This window comes from Cryptomeria japonica, chromosome 10 (assembly GCF_030272615.1).
Source record: "Cryptomeria japonica chromosome 10, Sugi_1.0, whole genome shotgun sequence".
Lineage (NCBI taxonomy): Eukaryota > Viridiplantae > Streptophyta > Pinopsida > Cupressales > Cupressaceae > Cryptomeria > Cryptomeria japonica.
In genome coordinates this window covers 30,357,538-30,375,509 of record NC_081414.1, presented here as the reverse complement: position 1 = coordinate 30,375,509, position 17,972 = coordinate 30,357,538, and positions in this window count along the sequence as shown.

Sequence of the window (17,972 nt, the reverse complement as noted above, 5' to 3'; positions counted from 1 at the left end):
TGTTGGGGGAAAAGAGGAGAATGGAATTGAATGTAGTGTAATCACATTTATTTATTGTTAATGCATATATGACATCTCTTCTTGGTGGATTTTTTTTTCTTGCAAGTGTTTCTCCATGTAAATCCTATGTTATTGGATGCTCTTATGTTGCTAATTTGTACCTCGTTGTTGTTATCTTATATTGATATTATGCATTTTTTATTTTTGTTACATGTTCACATAAGGTAGTGTTAATAAGCATGTTATGATGGTGAACTGTTTGACAAAATGCCTGAAAAAAATGTTGTCTTGTGGAAAGCAATAATTGCACAATATGCACATAATAGATTTATTAAAAAAAGATTTAGAAACTTTCAAGAAAATGCAATTCGCGGGTGTAAAGCCAAATTGCACAATGTTTTACATCCTCCCTGCCTGTGCCAAAATTGGAGCTATGGAATAGGATATGGACATCCATCAAACCATAATTTGAGGGGGGATTTTTTCAATAGATCTAGAACTTATAGAAAATCATTATGTATTGTCCATCCTAAGAGTATCACTTTGTCTTGCAAATATTAGAAAACCTTAATGTAATAGTTATATGTTTGCACAATGGAAGGAGCTTGGAGTTCCATATAATATTCAAAAGATACTCATAAGTCTTGCTAAATATGAAGGTCAATAGCGGAACTTTCCCGTGACAATGAGCTCAAAAGGAAAAACTTTGGCAAAACCCTTGTAAAATCCTCATCAAAAGTCAGTACCTTGAAGACAATTTTCAAAAGAATAGTACAACCATTAGGATTATCATGGTTTATGTCAAGTTTCTTATGGTTTCATGAAAATATTTTTAGGATCTATCATACATTTCCAAGGTTTGTGTGTTTGCAAAGTTTAGATATTATTTTTTCTTCATTTGAGTATCTCAAAAAAGGGGTTTCTACCATAAACCTTGTCTCTTTTTATGAGTTGCCAATATATGCATGCTTGGTTAGTGAATGGGGGATTGTTGGAGCAACATTTTTATCAAAACCCTTAGCAAACCATTGACATTGATTAAGCTCGAAACTATAGTGAGAAGCTTGTAGACCTATCATCAATCCTAAAGTCTAAAAAATACACATATCATATGACTCAATGGTCGATGTAAATGGTACATAATAGTGCTAAAGATGTTATGATATAGATGCATGACAATCCCATGAAGAGTTTCAAGAAGATAGAGTAAATGGTCTAAAAAATACACATATCATATGACTCAATGGTCGATGTAAATGGTACATAATAGTGCTAAAGATGTTATGATATAGATGCATGACAATCCCATGAAGAGTTTCAAGAAGATAGAGTAGCCCTAAATGCCAATGTATTAATGGAAAACATTGGTTCCTTTAATAGAAAACAATGGAAAGAAGGTATGGAGACAATCATGAGTAAAGTAAGAATAGTCATAGCATGTTAGAAATGAGCATAGATAAAGGGGACAGAGTTATGGTAGAAGATAGGTTGAATGCACAACCAAGTCACCATGGCATGAAGTGTTACGAAACAAATATAACAGTGTTTCCTTACGACAGTGAGAGAAAATTAGACTATTTATTGCCATGAAGTCTTGGGTACAATAAATAAACTTTAGGGTGCAAATATAAAAGAAAATGGCAATGATAGAAGTATATCCTAGGCTTGTGAAGAGTGAAAGATGACAATGTATTGTCAAGGAGACTTACCACAAACATCGTAGGGTTCATACATACTAACGATAAATCTTATGATAATAATGGAAGATAGAGTATGGATAAAGACCTGTGGAAGATAATGGAAGACCTTAAATCATATGGATTGTATTGACCATTGACTGTTAGTGTAGGTTTTTTTATTTTCCTTATGTTAGGGGGTATTTATTTTTCCTACACATATATTATTAAGCTTGCTTAGGTTATTAGGTGTGGTTAATATGAGAACACGTGGTGGAATACATTAGCTACATGTGTAACTCTCCACCTCACATGGGTAGTTGAGTTACACACCCTCTTTTGGCTTGTTGTGCCACCTCTCATAACCACTATTTTGTCATTTCCTAAGTGGGTTATGGGGTAGTTGGGTTTCTCACCCTCTTTTGGCCTTATGTGCCACCTCTTATAACTCCTTTTTTGTTTTCATGTAAGGAGGTTATGCCACATGTTTTGGTATTTACCAAGTAGGTAAAAACCTCCCACCTTTTATGGGGTAGTAGGTAAAACCTCCCACTTTTTATGGAGGTGGGAGTTAATGCACCTCTTGGTTGTATATGCTATTATTTTTCTATATAATAAGCAATATACTCTCACCTTCACAAGTGAAGTGATAGCTCGGTGAGAGTCTTCTCTAAACTCTCTTCTTTATCTCTATTTTTCTCTCATATCAGATTTATCTTCATTCAGCTATTTTGATCTTCGATCATCCGTTGCTTGGAGTTGCATGTGATCTATGACCGACATCAGATCCTGGCTCAATTCTTGCTTCTCACAGAATTTAACATGGTATCAGAGCCGTGTTGTCTGGTATAGCTCATTGCTTTTCTGATTTATTTGAGAGATTTGAGATTGTTAGATAGCTAATATTTTTCTTAAAAACCAAGTATGCTCTTCTCCTGCATTTTCGTGTGATCTGGAGAATCAGAACAGTTTAAAGGAAAATAAGCTTCTAGTTAAATCTGGTTTTATATATGTGTTCTTTGAGATCTGGGTGATTGCAGCATTTTTGGTAATATTGGAGGCTTCTTTAGCATTTCCAGAGTGTCCAGAAGGCTTGTGAAAATCATAAGTGACTTTTATTTCACCAAATTCAGAGTTTGGAGAACACAGTAAAAAAATCAGAGTACTTGACGGAAAGCTGGAAATGAGCACTCTTCATAATTGCAGGTCTCATTGAAATATTCTACCCTTCTTTGTTAGATATTGCAGGTTGAATCAGCTGCATGTTTTTTTTTCTTCTATAGATCATATCTTTCTTCTCACAACTCTATTTTACAAAAACGAATAGTTGTTGGAAAGGTATTAAGATACATTGAGCAGCAATAAGGCTAATTTTTTCAGATTTTGTGTTAAATTTATATGTATTTAAACTTTCTATTTTGGCCATTAAAGCCTTAGAAAGCATTGTAATCTGATAAAAGCCTTGTAAATGCACTAATTATAAAGTGCCAACCTTGTAATATTTGGGGGGGGTGATTTCAAAGACTAGTGAAAAGGTGGGGGTGTCTCTTGTGTCTTCTTTCTTGCACTCTTCTTGACTCTTTGCAATCTTCTTTTCTGCTATCATGGATGCATCTACACTTCCACTTTTAACACCATATAATTACTTTGAATGGAAATCTAAGATGATAATATATCTGAAAAGACATGGATATCATCGTGTTACTATGGGACTTGAAACTAAACCTCAAGATGCTGCAGAAAAGATTAAATGGTTTAATAAATGTGATGAAGCTTTTGGTACATTGTGCATGTCAGTCTCTCCTGACCTTCTTTTTCACATTGAATCTGCTACTACACCAAATGCAGTATGGACTACTTTGGGAAACCTCTTTGGTAAGCAGGATGAACTAAGAGGTCATCAATTGGAGAATGAACTCATAGGGTTGAATCCAGCCAATTTTGATACTATACAAGACTTCTTCACTAAACTTAAGTCTATAAGATTGCAGTTGGAACAGTGTGGAACTAAGAAAGATGATAAGCAACTGATCTTGAGTATTCTTTCTAAGCTTGGTCCTTACTATTCAGTGTTTGTTTCTACATTCTATGCTACCAAATGTGCCCTAGGTACCACATTCAAAATGCCTTCTTTAGATGATTTTGCTGCAGAACTCACTAGGGAGCAGGACAAATTGGTTCAAATGGGTACAATAAAGCCCTCTAAGTCACATGCCTTAGTTGTAAATCAAGGCATAAAAGAACAGAAAGGGTCTAGTAAGCAAGATAAGAAACAAAAGAACCAAGGAGAGAAGAAAAAAGATCAGAAATTTGCTACTTCAAAAGCAGACAATGAGACCTCTTCATCAAAAGGTGAACAACCTAAGAAGGAGAAGGTCAAGTGTTCTTATTGTAAGAGGCCTGGTCATGATGAACATAAGTGTTTAAGGAAACAAATTGATCACCTTTCAAATCTTCTTGAAAAGAATAATATCAAGGTTCCTGATTCAGTCAAACAGAGTTCATCAGAAGGATCTTCTAAGGACATAGATAAGAGTAAGGGGAAAGGAAAGGGTAAGGCCCTAGTTGCTATTGCTTCACAACCAAATTCTTGGATAATTGACTCAGGTGCTTCACACCACATGGCTTCTTCAGAAGATGATTTCACATCTTTAGAGCCATGTTCTATGCCTTCCATCCTAATGGGTGATGACACTCCTGTTGAAGTGCATGGGAGAGGGTCTGTTGATGTGGGTGAAGGAACATTTCAAGATGTCCTTTGTGTTCCATCTTTATCAACTAATCTCCTATCTGTTTATCAGATCACTCACACTGGTTCTGGCAAGCGAGTTGAGTTCACACCAGATGCAGTGGTAATCAGCGAAATGCATAATGGGTCTATTGTTGCTGTGGGAAAAGCAGATCATCATTCTAGATTATATCAGTTTTCTCACTTTGTTCTTGACTCTCCTTCGACAGTTTTACTCACTCATGCAGATGAGATGAGTTGTTTGTGGCATCAACGGTTTGGCCACTTGAACTACCGTTACTTGCAACAACTCAGTCAACAAGAAATGGTTTCAGGGTTGCCTTCTATTCGATTTTCTGATGGAGTTTGCCAGGGGTGCATTCTTGGTAAGCATCCAGAGGAGAAGTATGATAAAGGTAAAGCTTGGAGAGCTACACAACTATTGGAGTTGGTACATAGTGACTTGGCAGGACCATTTCCACAACCATCTTTCAGCAAGGCTAGATATGTCTTGACATTTATTGATGACTTTTCTAGATATACATGGGTTTACTTTCTCAAACAAAAGTCTGAAGTCTTTGAAAATTTTCTAGATTTCAAAGCTTTTGCAGAGAAACAATCTGGGAAGTTCATCAAGATTCTGCGTACAGATAATGGGGGTGAATATGTTAATAATCAGTTTGAATAGTTTTGTGCTTCAGAAGGTATCAACATGCAGCACACAGTTCCATACAGTCCTCAACAAAATGGTGTAGCAGAACAAAAAAATAGGTCCTTGAAGGAGATGGCTAATTGTATGATTCAGTCCAAGTCTTTGGCACCTCAGTATTGGGCAGAGGCCATCAATTGTGCGTGTTACATCCAGAACCAAGTTCCTCATAAAGCTGTGAAGGGGGTAACTCCCTTTCAAGCTTGGACTGGTCGAAAACCCACAGTTAAACACTTTAGAGTGTTTGGTTCTCTTGCATGGGCCCACATTCCAGCTGAAAAATGCAAGGCTATGGATCCGCAGAGTAAGCCTTGCATATTTGTTGGATATCCAGATGATGTCAAAGGGTATAGGCTTCTCCATCCCACTACTCATGAGTTGTTCATTGAGAGGAGTGTTCGTTTTGAGGAGAGTTCTTCTAGTTCTTCTCATACCACTTCTCCATCCACTATCACATTGGAGAAATTGCATTATGATGACAGTTCTTCAGAGGATCTTAATCCTCCTAATCTTGATGAGGAGTCTTCTTCCTCTACTTCAGATGGTGACACTGATGATGAGGATTCACATTCCTCTCATAGTCATCATTCAGAGGCTGATGATTCTCCCCCAGACTCTCCAACCTCAGTGCCTCTTTGGGCTCGACAAACTTTTGAGTCAGCAGGAGATTGGCTTGGTGATCCATTAGATACTAGAAGAACAAGGTCACAATTTCAGCAAGCTCCACATCTCTTCATTGCTTCAGCTTCTGATCCACAGTCCTTTCGAGAAGCTTCAGGTGTTCCTGAGTGGGATGCTGCAATGCAAGAAGAGTTCAATTCCTTGGAAAGGAATCACACATGGGATTTAGTTCCTCTTCCTAAGGGAAGGAAACTTGTTCGATGCAAGTGGATCTATCGAACAAAATTTGCAGCGGATGGGTCGGTTGATAAGTATAAGGCTCGCTTGGTAGCAAAAGGTTTTTCCCAAGTTCCAGGGGTTGATTACTCTGAGACTTTTGCTCCAGTTGCTAAGATGAATTCCATCCGACTTGTTCTTGCTATAGCTGCAGCCCATCGTTGGGAAGTTCATCAGATGGATGTGAAGAGTGCATTTCTTCATGGTGACCTTGAGGAGGAAATCTACATGGAGCAACCACAGGGGTTTGTTCAGGATCCTTCACTTGTGTGTCGACTTCAAAAGTCTCTCTATGGCCTTAAACAGGCTCCTCGAGCTTGGTATGCCAAGATGGACTCATTCCTTCTGACAGTTGGTTTCACTCGGTGCCATTCTGATCCGAACGTATACATTCTGCAACAGGATGAAACTCTCACATTTCTGGTTCTCTATGTTGATGACTTGTTACTCACAGGGAGTCACTCATCCACCATCAAAGCAGTGAAAATTGCTCTACATGATAGATTTTTGATGTCAGACTTGGGTCTTCTGCATTACTTCTTGGGAATTGAGAATATTCTTACTGAGTTTGGTATTCCAGTCAGAAAGCCTACCATCATCTTTTGTGATAATCAGAGTGCTATACAGATCTCAAGAAATCTAGTTCATCATCAGAGGACGAAACACATTGAGATACATATGCACTATATTCGGGAGCTCATTCAGGAAGGCATCATTGATCTTAAGTATTGTTCTACATCGAAGCAATCTGCGGAAATCTTCACCAAACCTTTCACTGAAAGCAAGTTCCTTCATTTGCGATCTTTGCTTGGGATGCAAAAGGTGTCTACTTCAGGAGGGGCTTCTTAGTCCTTCATTCTTTCTCTCTCTATTTAGGGGGGTCTATTCCTCTTATGGGGGGGGCTTCTTCTTTTGGGGGGGGATATTTATGTACATGGGTACCTAACATGGCCTCATTTGCTGGGACCCATCTTTTCACCCACCTAAGCTACGCTTAAGGGGGGGTGTTAGTGTAGGTTTTTTTATTTTCCTTATGTTAGGGGGTATTTATTTTTCCTACACATATATTATTAAGCTTGCTTAGGTTATTAGGTGTGGTTAATATGAGGACACGTGGCGGAATACATTAGCTACATGTGTAACTCTCCACCTCACATGGGTAGTTGAGTTACACACCCTCTTTTGGCTTGTTGTGCCACCTCTCATAACCACTATTTTGTCATTTCCTAAGTGGGTTATGGGGTAGTTGGGTTTCTCACCCTCTTTTGGCCTTATGTGCCACCTCTTATAACTCCTTTTTTGTTTTCATGTAAGGAGGTTATGCCACATGTTTTGGCATTTACCAAGTAGGTAAAAACCTCCCACCTTTTATGGGGTAGTAGGTAAAACCTCCCACTTTTTATGGAGGTGGGAGTTAATGCACCTCTTGGTTGTATATGCTATTATTTTTCTATATAATAAGCAATATACTCTCACCTTCACAAGTGAAGTGATAGCTCAGTGAGAGTCTTCTCTAAATTCTCTTCTTTATCTCTATTTTTCTCTCATATCAGATTTATCTTCATTCAGCTATTTTGATCTTCGATCATCCGTTGCTTGGAGTTGCATGTGATCTATGACCGACATCAGATCCTGGCTCAATTCTTGCTTCTCACTGAATTTAACATTGACAAGATAAGATTTATCGACAATGTAAAGAATGACAGTGAGATACATAACAAGTAAGTGAGATGATAGTAAAGAAGGTCATGATTCATCCAAAGGACAAAGTTTCAAGATTTACATATAGACAAGAGAATATAATATTATTGAACGATTGTTAAGACCACAAGAAGGCTATGCACAAGACTTCCTAAGTGATTGGTGAAGGACAAAATTAGATAAATGGCGATCAATTGAAAGCAAGGTAGAATAAAGCTAAAGTTTAAGAGACACAAAGGTGATACTAAGAAAAAATTATTCAATAAGAAGTCATCACAAAGGATAACAACATACATTATTGCCTAATGTAAAAATCCTTGTCAAAATGTGTCATGAATGTTTTCAACATGAAAGAATTCAAAACTAAGAGAAGGAATAAAAGCACATTCCAAAGGATGGTCCACATGCAGGGAGCTGCAAAGGTCGAGCTAGGGTTTTGACGCCCTAGCTTACGGGAGTAGTTGCAGTCGATGCAGAGGGGGAGGGCGATGAAGGGTGTCGGGGGAGAACGGAGGGGGGAGTGGCTGCGGGAGGAGGGGTTTCTGCCGTGGTCGCCGGGGGGAGTTTTGTTCTGCAGGGGTGCTGGGTTTCGTCCAGCTGAGTGCGGTGGGTTCCCCGTGGGTCTCCCGGGGGGTTGGGGGGCTCATTTGGCCCCATTGGTAGAGTAGCTTGGTTGGGGGTGTTTCTTGAAGGGTTGTACTTTCTCAAGGGGTTTTCGGGTTTGATCTTTGGTGGTCTTTTGTCGCCCTATAATTCTTCTTGCGATCCAATGTCAGGCTTTGGTGGTGAGGCCTCATAGGTGGCCCCAGCCATGGACTTCAGAGTGGCGGTGGGATCAAAACCCCCACTTCAGAATATGAAGACATTTTCCAATAATCTTTTCGCCTCAGATATGGGGTCTGGAATTGCTGGTAGCTCTTGCCCCATGAAGATTAATGGATGTCTCGAGTGATGTAGTGAAAGGCCGAAGCTGGTTATTCCCCTTGAGATGATAGCTGAAGACGTAAAGTACTTTTCAAACCACTTGCTTTACTGCAAATTTTTGGGAATGAGGGTCTCCCTGCAGTTCTTGGAAAACTGGGTGCAGAGGACTTGGGCACTGGATGGGGAAATGGAGATTATGCTGCTGGCGAACAACTATTTCATGGTTACTTTCAACTGTATGGAGGATTGCAATAGGATCTTTGAAGGAGGCCCGTATTTTTACAACCAGGTGGGGTTGTTTATCAAACCTTGGCATGCAGAGTTTAACCCCTCGGAGGAGGTCCCAATTAGGGTTCTTGTGTGGGTTTGCTTACCACGGTTTCTAGTGGAGTGTTGTCAGGAGGAGGTGTTACAGATGCTGGCTGCTTTGCTTGGGAAACCAGTGGGATCCTCATCGCAAACCCTAGGGAGAAAGGTAATGACCTTTGCACGCATCTGTGTTGAAATTGATCTTCGTAAACCTTTACCAGATGCTATAGATATGTGTGTTAGCTCTTACTCTTGGGTGCAGCAGTTAGATTATGAGACCTTACCTTTCCATTGTCATTTGTGCCATGAATATGGTCATTTACAACATAAGTGCCCTAGATTTAAACCAGTGGTGCACCAACCTCAACAACAGGCCCAGAGCCAAGATAGGGCTGATAAAGGAAAAGCCAATATATCGGTCGAGGTTGTGGGTGCTGATGGTTTTGCTCCAGTTAAGACAAAGAACAATAATTGTGGCTAGAAGAGGTCCCTTCAGGAGAGACGGGAGGAGGATACCTTTAATAGATTTGCAACATTGGATGACCTCAGTCAACAGGAAGTGAATCTGGGGTTAACCCCACTGGATCAAGGTGCTTCAGGGGGGGTCCGGAAAGAGTTATGGAGGATTTTACCCAAGCCTTGCTAGGGACTGGAAGTCAACTAATGGAGACGGAGCAGATTACAGGGGCTGAGGTGGGACTCACTCCTATCTTGGTGGTGAACTTGGTGGGGGGCGAGGGCTCCCCGATTGCTCTGAAAATGGAACCGGCTGGAGCTAAAACTAATAAGTCCTCTGCTCATTTGGGTCTTCATCATAAAGATATTAAGAAGAATGCTTTTGAGAAAATCTCAAAGGCCGACAGAAAGAAGGATTTGGATAAAATCAAATTGATGGGAGAGAATTTGGTTGAGTCGGGGTCAGTAAAGACTTTGGATTCTCACTTTTCCAATCCTCCTAAATGATTGTGCTTTCATGGAATGTGAGGGGCTTGAACAACGGCCCTAGACAAAAAGTTGTTTGGGATTTGATTAGGAATCATTCACCTGATGTCCTGTTTTTACAAGAAACTAAACTCTCGGTGGAGAGTATGATGGGGTTGGTGCCAAAGTTATGGGGGCGAGGCGAGTGTCAGTGTATTGGGGCTGCTGGGTCCTCTGGGGGAGTGGCATGTCTGTGGAATCCTTCAAAGATTCGCCCTGTCTGGTGGGTGGCTTCCAGATCATCGTTATCCAGGGTTGCCTCGAGTCTTGAGACCAGACCTTATCTTGTTTTCTAATATCTATGCTCCCACTGATTTTCTGGGCAAGCAAAACCTTTGGTCTCATATTTCTTGTATGCAAAGGTTGGTCCCTTTTCATCCTTGGATTTTGGCGGGAGACTTTAATGCTATCACTGAGTTGAGTGAGAAGAAGGGGGAGTCATGTGACTGGATCCCTCTTCTTATCTCTTTCGGGATAGTATAGCCTCCCTGCATCTGGTTGACATTAAGCCTAGCAATGGTTTGTTCACTTGGAATAATAGGAGAGTGGGGGGGTTTTGGATTGCTGAAAGGCTGGACAGATTCCTGGTTTCCAGTTCTTGGGTTGGTGGGGGTGGTCCACAAGCTTTGAGATTCTTGACTGGAGAGGGTCTGACCATTGGCCTATCAATCTGGTCTCTTCTTTAGCCCGAGTTGCTCACTCTCCCTCCTTCAAATTCCAACTTATGTGGCTTTGGGATCCCGCTCTGCACGCTCTAGTTGAGTTGTGGTGGAGTAAGGGGAGGTCGGCCTTTGGCACTGCCATGTTTACTTTTGCCAAGCAGCTGCAGTTTGTTAAGTATCAGCTTAAACAGTGGAATAGGCAGGGCTTCGAGAACATTTCTCATGCTAAGAAAGCTGCCCAAATAGTGTTATATGGCATTACTAGCGAAATCAGAGAGCAGGGCTTGTTTGAAGCCTTGCTTAGGGAGGAGGACAGGGCTCTCAAGGCTCTAGAGGAATGGGAACTTAGGGAAGAAATTTACTAGAAACAGAGAGCTCGCATTGATTGGCTTCAAGCGGGCGATAAGAACACTGCTTTCTTTTTCAACTCTGTGAAGGCGAGATGCCATGGGAACTCCATCTCTGCTCTGGTCAATGATAGAGCGGAGTTGTTATTATCCTTGCAGGAGATTTCTAGGGAGGCTCTTCAGTATTTCTGATCCCTCTTTAGTGAGGATTCTCAGGGGGATTTGGTGGAGGAGAACCAAGTCCTTGCTTGCATTCCTCCTCTTGTGTCTAGGGAGATGAATGAGCAGCTTATGGGTCCTATTTTGTTGGAAGAACTTGAATGGATTTTTTTTCACATGAGGGAAGGAAAAGCACCAGGACAGGATGGGTTTCCGGTTGAATTCTTTCAAGAGTTCTGGGACATCATCAAATTGGACTTACTCAAGGTAGTCCAAGAGTCCCAGAGGAACAAACAGATGCTTCGGGCCTTGAATGCGACCTTCATTGCGCTAATCCCTAAGTGTGAGGGAGCCAATAGGTTAGGCCAGTTCCGCCCCATATCTCTCTGCAATGTGATATACAAGATCATTTCCAAGTTGATAGCAGAGAGGCTGGAGAAGTGTCTGGGAGTTGTTATCTCAGAGGAATAGAGCGTGTTTGTGGAAGGACGTCAAATTTTGGATGGTGTGGTTATTGCTACGAAGACCATTCACTCTATGGCATCCTCCAAGGAAAAAGCTATGTTTATCAAGTTGGATATGGCTAAGGCTTACGATAGAGTTCGTTGGTCCTTCCTTTTGAAGATCCTCAGGTCTTGTGGCTTTGATAAGGAATGGAGCTAATGGGTTATGAGTTGTGTAACGTCCACCTCTTTCTTAGTGCTTATTAATGGTGATCACACGGAGCTATTTGGTGCGACTAGGGGCCTTCGCTAGGGGGACCCCCTCTCCCCTTACCTTTTCATTCTCCTGGTTGAGGGTGTGGGGAGGTTGATCAAGCATAATGTGGGTCTGGGTAGTATTCAGGGCTGGAGTTGGGGTAATGATCTGCAGCCTCAATCCCATTTGCAGTTTGTTGATGACATGACTTTGATGGGTCTTGCCTAGATCAGAGAAGCTACTAATTTGCGGAAGGTTTTGGATGTCTATCTGGCGGCCTCGGGTCAGTTGATCAATAAAGACAAGTCTTCTATTCTTTTCTTCAACACCCCTGGAGCTATTCAAAGGAGGATTGCCCTTATCTTGAGGTTTCAAGTGGGTACTCTGCCCATGACTTATTTGGGTATTCCTATCTCTCCTGGTAATCCTCCTCGGGAGTCATGGCAGAGTATCTTGGATAAATTTCGCTCGAAGGTGGAACATTGGACACACAGATGGTTATCTTTCGCTAGGAGGGTGCAACTGATTCAGTCTGTGATCCAGGCTCTTTCGATCTATCGTTGTATGCTTCAAGTGGCTCCTATGTGGTTCTTGAAAGGATTGGACTCTTTGGCTAGGAAATTCTTATGGGAAGGCAATCTATCCTCCTCCAAATGGAGTTTGGTTAATTGGGACCTGGTGCGTAGCCCGAAACAGTCAGGGGGCTTGGTTTACGGTAGGCTATGTTATTCCGGGAGGCTCTGGCAGCTAAATTGAATTGGAGGTGGTGCGTCGAGAAGGACCGTGGGTGGGCTAAGCTATTGGCTTACAAGTATATGCAGAGGATCCCAGTTCAGGAGATTCCAAGATATCCGCTTGAGGGAAAAGGCTCAATGATTTGGTATACTCTCAAGAAGGGGGCATCTCTCATTAAGGAGGGACTCTTTTGGATCTGCAGGAGGGGGGAGGAGCTCCTTTTTTGGAACGACTCTTGGGATGGGTACCCCCCCATCCTTATGCAGTTTCCCAATCTTGGGAACCTTAGCCAAAGATTCCTAGAGGTAGGGTGGTCAAGGGTGAGTGACTTCAAGGAGGTTTACCGGTGTGGGCGATTGGAGATGGAGAGGTGGAAGGCTCCTAGTGAGTGGCCGGTCGTTGGGATGGAGGAAGAGTGTGCTGAGCTGCAAGGCATTCTGGCGAGTAGACACTGTAGTGCTCTCAAGGGTAGGGATGGACTTGCTTGGTCTCCGAATCCTAAAGGCATCTATACTATTGCTAGTGGTTACCGGGTTCTTTTGAACAAAAGATTGGAGGGTAGAGAGGTGCATTGGTGGAAACAGGCTTGGAACAGTTTCTCCTAGCCAAAGTACAATTGCTTCGCTTAGACTCTGGCCTTGAATAGATGCCTAACTTGGGATAATATTCGCAAGAGGGGATTCTTGGGGCCCTCCATTTGTGCTTTGTGTGGCAACGGGGAAGAAGACTCTTCACATTTGTTCTTTAGATGTCCATTCTCTATGCTTATTTGGCACTACTGGTGGGGGGTGTGGAAGTGTCCGTGTGTCCATGCCGATTCTCTGATGGAATTTTGGTGCAGTATGGGCAAACCACCTATGTTGTCCTCCTTCCTTCAGACGGTCTGGTACATTGGGCCCATCTTCATACTCTGGCAGATTTGGCTTGAGAGGAACATAAGGATCTTTCGGGAGTCCAGACTGTTAGTGTAGCAAGTTTGGAATAGAACCATGGTTATGATTTGGGAGATGGTGGAAGCGAAGTGTGAGGTTAATCTCCCTTTGAACAGAGATGAGGTGGAGATTGTGAGCAGGTTGGGTTGGCATGAGCTGTCTCCGACCTCTGCTTGTGTTAGAAAAGGTAGATGTGCTAGGAAGAAGGTCCAAAGGGTTGGAAAGTGGAACCCCCCTCAGGATGAGATTATTAAGATTAACACTGATGGCTCCTCTAGGGGTAACCCAAGCCCAGCTGGGGTAGGGGGGATAGGTCGGAATTGTATGGGTGAGGTGGTCTTCATCTTTTTGGTGCATAAAGGGAGGCAATCCAATAATTATATGGAGGGCCTTGCTATTCTCTATGCCCTAGAGCGGGCCTGGGAGTTGGGTTGTAGGAAGGTTATCTGTGAATTAGATTCACAAATTATTGTTCATTTGTTGACTGAGCAGAAGATGAGTGGGACTCATTGGCAGCTGGCAGAGATTGTGCATCAGATTCTTCAGATTAGCTCCCTAATGGAGCAGGTGTCTTTCATCCACATTCCCCGGGAATGGAATAGAGCGGCAGATTGTTTGGCTAAGTGGGCCTCAGATCATGATAGTGAGTGGAAGCTTGAAGGCTGGGAGCATCTCTCCCCGGATTATTGTCAAGCCTTGTGGCAGATTCTTGTTGAGGACATGGAGAGTTATGATGTTAACTGAGCTTGGTCTGGGCCTAGGGTTCTTATTTTGAAGGGCCTTGGGGTGCTGGTCCTACTTGTAATTTTTTGGGTCTAGTCTTCAATAAAGTTTTTACCCCTTTTATTCAAAAAAGCACATTCCAAACATGAACTATGTAAATTGACAAAGATGCATAAGAACTTGTTTTTATTCATGTTGAGACAAAAGGGAAGTAATAAAAGGAATGTCAAAAAAATATAAGGCAAAGGCTATTGCTAAATAAGCTTGCAAATCAAATGTGAATCTAGTGATAAAGACATTTCATGTATTTGTGAGAAGTATGCATGATCCCATGACAGTAATATGAGACAAAGATAAGTTAGACAATGCTAGAAGCAAGCTAGAATACAATTATTAAGAGAGGGAAAACTAGAAGTATGAAACATGGAAATGCTAGGAATGGTATAGGGAACACTATTAGTAGAGCTCTCTTTGGACAAACATAGATGCATATAAGAGGACACAACACAATGAGACCCCATGAAAAGTGAAAAGGTGGCAGGGTGCATTGTTAACTTAGGGGTATTTTAACCATAAAGAACAAATTCATGAAAGAAAAAGGTATAAATCAAAGTCAAACAAGTTTTCTTATCCATTTTGAAGAGCTTATATTGTCATTGGAGCCATGATGAGGTTTTTTATCTATTATAACAATGAAAAGGTTGATAGTGGACAAAGTTGAGATGACATTCAAAAAACCTTTGGGAACTCATATACTAGAGACAAATCATGAAACTTGAACCTTTGTCAAGAAACACTAAATGACAGTTAAGACAACCCAACGATAGGTCATGAATAAGAAAGGGAGAGGTTAGTTGTAGAGAGATGAATCCCAAGAATAACCATAGGAATTAATTTTCTAAAGAAATTCTTCTTAGCTTAGGAAGACCCAAGCAACAAAGTATCACACATAAAATATTATATATTTATCGGTTGTCGTTCTATTATTTACCAATATAATAGCCTAGTGCCCCCCCCCCCCCCCCCTCGCTCCATAGAATTTTAGGGCGAGCAATCCCATAGCCTCCTCCCACCCACCCCTAGGGTGAGTCATTTACTAAATTGTTGATAAGTTGATTGATTAAATCATTTAAAATTAAAAAATAAAAATAATAATTGCAGGTTCAAAATCCAATTTAACAGTCTAGAAATTAAAAAAAACTTGTCCTACATCACAAAAATTGTAGGTAATCTCTACATTTGAAATGTTGTATACAAACACTCATCCATAAACAAACCTTTTTCACAATGGCGACAAAAAATTATTGGAATGTGAAGCATTACTCAATCATAGACCCCAAAAATATATTTTACAACAATAATAATGAGAACTTGAGATGAAATAGATTGTATGACCGGAATAATTTACATTGCATGTAGATTAGTAAATGCATAAGAGGAAGGTAAAACTGTAATGTATCATGTCAAGAGTTGATATTTCAGACTCATATTATTATGGTTTGACAATCATAATCGATGAACATAGCTTGCAAGACAACATACTTAAAATTGCAATCGATGCATGGACATATTGGTGTAACATCAGTACGAAAGACAACACAAAGGAATTAATCAAGCTACTGCTACTTTTTTGGACATACTATTATAGAAAGATCCCCTTCCATTGTACTCATACTACAACATTCTTAGGGACATCGATCATTACCATTGTTGATGATCATGTTCTTGAATATAGCACAAAAAGTTTGCCCAACAATAGAGTTGTTTTCAACTATAGTCAAGCATTTGTTCGAAAATTTGCTCTAGAAAAGAAAAAATTATTTTGGAGGACAAGCCAACAGATGAACAAACCTACATATCCTCAAAGTAAGTAACAAAATTTTGCATCTTTTCCAAATTGTGATAGTTGTATACAAGATGTCTCAACAACCAACAACAAATCTACTCAATTTAATCAATATCCTTTAAGGTAATCGTCTTCATATATTGTAAAAGCATTTTGCATAGCTTGTTGGTTTAAATTATAAGTTGCACCCGTTCATATTCACTTTATCTCCACATTTCAAGATCAACTCAGTCAATGGACCCTTGGTCTACTGGTAAAGTTGAATGGTTCCAAATGAGTCTACTAGGGATCAAGTCTTGTTGAGTGCAGACTTCGATATTATAAGGGATGAGGTCGAGAGTGTGCCTCAAGCGAATTTGGTAGAATGGACACCCCTCAGTCCTTCACTCTTAGTCGAAGGAGTTTTAGCCTATAGGCTTGTGCCCCCATATTGGGTGGCAAAAACTACTTTGTAAAGGCCCTCGTTGAGCTGGTGTGCTCGCAGACTTCATGCCCTTGTTGGGCTATTATGCTTGTAGGTACTCCTAATAAAGATAAAGTTTGTTTCTTCCAATTTTTGTTTGTCCTCCAATATATTATTCAAAACATATCTTGCTATCGACATAACCATTGAAGCTTGTTGAGATGCAAGTGCTACTTTTAACAATTTCAATTTTGTGATTTGATCCCATCCTCGTGAGGCATCCTCTCACAATTGTCTATGCACACACCAAAAAAGACTCTAACAATACAGTTTTCTTTATTTAATAATTAATTAATTTAAAAATTACAATACACTTATATTTTGATTTTTAAATTAATTATTAATAATAAAAAAACTGTGTTGTAGAGATAGACAGCTCCCATCCTCACCCACTTGGAGAAGATATTTTGGTGGCGACCCCAAGCTGTATACGACACTCCGTACACAGATTGCACATACATTCATGCGGCTTTGTGGCCAATGATAGCTCCTGTGGGCCAGTGGTTTCCCACAAGTCAAGTTGCAGCCAAATCCTCACGTTCAGGAATGTTCTGTGTTTTTTGTGAGACTTAGGGTTTAGGGTTTGTAAGGAACCATCACTCGGAATGTCATTTCTATAGGTAGGTAAGCAGTGACATTTCACCCACCCCATTCGCCGCAAAGGCCACTCACTCTTTTCAGACTTCCTGCTCATGTCTGGATTGCAAGTCATCATTGTGAACCCTCCGTCTCGTCAACAATTTCCAGCGGTATAACATTATTTTATATTATTTTTCTCCCGATCTTTCAACTTCACTTAATATTTGCCACTCAATTTTATATATAATCTCTCCGTGCCCTTCCACCCACGACTTATTTCTTTTGTTCTCTACCATTACTAATATTTTCGCTAAAAAAAAAATGTTAACAAAACGATTTTAAATGCAATTTGCACACGTGGTTCGATATCTGGTACGCAATGGATACTGCAGTTTTAATTCGCTTCTTCCATCTTGTCCACGTAGACGAGGAGAAATGGGGTTCAGTGCAGCCGTTAAAAGAAAAATTTAATGTCTACGAGACTATAAATAGTCTATGAGACAACAGTCTAGTCATATGATTAAAAATAGTCTATGGGATAACTAGCTTAGTCAAATTGGCTTTTGCATTCAATTTTTTTTCTATTCAAGGTGATGATGAGCTTCATCAACTTTTCAACGGTCTTCTTATTGAAAAGATTATACCAAGAATCAACTATCAATATATTTACTTATCCATGACCACCCACAAGTTGAATTAAAGTATTTGTGGTTGCATACCAGATACAACAAAAAAAGATAGCACACTCCATAAAATAAAATTGGCTCATACCGCGGGCTTCATGCCCTTGCTTGGCTATCGTGCTCGCAGATCTGGAATTCCATACAAAAAAATGAAAAAAAAAAATGGCTCATACGATCCATTATTATATTGACAACATAGGATCTTGTTGTAACCCACAA